We start from the raw sequence: 2500 nt of genomic DNA on the forward strand, positions 1-2500 counted from the left end.
TGTTAACTGCGTCGTCCACAGACCTGTTGGCTCTGTAGGCAAACTGAAGGGGGTCCAGGAGAGGGTCTGTGATGGCTTTGAGGTGTGCCAGGAGCAGGCGCTCAAAAGACTTCATTACCACAGATGTAAGGGCGACCGGTCTGTAATCATTTAGTCCTGTTGGCCTTAGCTTTTTGGGCACAGCGATGATGGTGGAGGACTTGAGACAGGCTGGTACATGGCATGTCTCCAGGGAGGTGTTAAAGATGTTGGTGAACACCGGAGACAGCTGGCCAGCGCAGTGCCTGAGGGTGGCTGGAGAGACAGAGTCCGGCCCGGCTGCTTTGCGTGGATTCTGCCTCTTGAAAAGCCCATTAACTTCTCCCTCCTGAAAGGAGAGAGTCGTTTCTGTAGTATGGGTGGGGGATGGGGCCTCTTGGGTGGGAAGGGGTGGTTCAGGACAGTCCAATTGTCTTTCAAATCTACGGTAGAACTCGTTCAGGTCGTTGGCTAGGCGGGAGTCGTTAGTGGTGTGGGGCGCTCTGGGTTTGTAGTTGGTGATGTGCCTGAGCCCTTTGGCAGACAGAAGCAGCGTCGTTAGTAGAGAACTGGTGTTTTAGTGTCTCTGAGTACAGTCGTTTAGCCTCTCTCACCGCTTTGCTAAACCTGTTCTTCGACTCCTTGAATCTGTCTCTATCCCCACTCCTAAACGCTTCCTCCTTCTCCAACCTCAACCTTTTGAGCTTTGCTGAGAACCAGGGCTTGTTGTTGTTAAAGTTCACCCTGGTACGTGTTGGGATACAGCAGTCCTCACAGAAGCTGATGTACACAGCCTCTGTGAGTTCATCCAGACTATTGGTAGCAGTCGTGAACATATCCCAGTCAGTACAGTCTAAGCACGCCCGCAAATCTTCCACAGCCTCACTGGTCCACTGTTTAGATGTCCTCACAGCAGGTTTACAGAGTTTTAGTTGCTGCCTGTATGCACGAATCAGGTGGACCAAGGGAGTTCTGTGCGAGCCGAACAGCCCCGTGACCCACAAGAGAAACATCCCCGCCAAATTCGAGCGTTTGACGGGGTCTATCCGTGAAAAAATATTCACGTTTTTGAGTGCACATGCATTTCTGCTGCAAATGCCTCTGGAAGTTTCATGCCGTTCGTATGCCAATTGTGGCAACACGAAAATGACCCGTTTTCCCATTCCGAGGGATTTCTGTGCGACCCTAACAGCCCCGTGAGCCACAAGAGACACATCCCCGCCAATTTCTAGCGTTTCACGGGGTCTATCCGTGAAAAATATAGACGTTTTTGAGTGCACATGCATTTCTGCTGCAGATGCCTCTGGAAGTTTCATGCCGTTCGTACGCAATGTGGCAACACGAAAATGACCCCTTTTCCCATTCCGAGGGATTTCTGTGCGACCCTAACTAACAGCGCCCGTGAGCCACAAGAGAGACATCCCCGCCAATTTATAGCGTTTCACGGGGTCTATCCGTGAAAAATATAGACGTTTTTGAGTGCACATGCATTCCTGCTGCAAATGCCTCTGGAAGTTTCATGCCGTTCCTATGCAATGTGGCCACACAAAAATGACCCGTTTTCCCATTCCGAGGCATTTCTGTGCGACCCTAACAGCCCCGTGAGCCACAAGAGAGACATCCCCGCCAACTTCTAGCGTTTGACGGGGTCTATGCGTGAAAAATATTAAAATTTTTGAGTGCACGTGCCTTTCTGCTGCAAATGCCTCTGGAAGTTTCATGGCGTTCCTATGCAATGTGGCAACACGAAAATGACCCCTTTTCCCATTCCGAGGGAGTTCTGTGCCACCCTAACAGCCCCGTGAGCCACAAGAGACACATCCCCGCCAATTTCTAGCGTTTCACGGGGTCTATCCGTGAAACATATAGAAGTTTTTGAGTGCACATGCATTCCTGCTGCAAATGCCTCTGGAAGTTTCATGCGGTTCGTACGCAATGTGGCAACACGAAAATGACCCGTTTTCCCATTCCCAGGGATTTCTGTGCGACCCGAACAGCCCCGTGAGCCACAAGAGACACATCCCCGCCAATTTCTAGCGTTTCACGGGGTCTATCCGTGAAAAATATCAATTTTTTTTTGACTGCACATGCATTTCTGCTGCAAATGCCTCTGGAAGTTGCATGCGGTTCGCATGCAATGTGGCGACACGAAAATGACCCGTTTTCCCATTCCGAGGGATTTCTGTGCCACCCTAACAGCCCCGTGAGCCACAAGAGAGACATCCCCGCCAATTTCTAGCGTATCACGGGGTCTATCCGTGAGAAATATTCACTTTTTTGAGTGCACATGCATTCCTGCTGCAAATGCCTCTGGAAGTTTCATGCGGTTCGTATGCAATGTGGCGACACGAAAATGACCCGTTTTCCCATTCCGAGGGATTTCTGTGCCACCCTAACAGCCCCGTGAGCCACAAGAGAGACATCCCCGCCCACTTCTAGCGTTTCACGGGGTCTCTCCGTGAAAAATATCACATTTTTTGAG

This window comes from Petromyzon marinus, unplaced genomic scaffold (genome assembly GCF_048934315.1).
Source record: "Petromyzon marinus isolate PM22_M1 ecotype Great Lakes invasive population unplaced genomic scaffold, UKy_Petmar_22M1.pri1.0 PM_G_Scaffold_146, whole genome shotgun sequence".
Taxonomy (NCBI): Eukaryota; Metazoa; Chordata; class Hyperoartia; order Petromyzontiformes; family Petromyzontidae; genus Petromyzon; species Petromyzon marinus.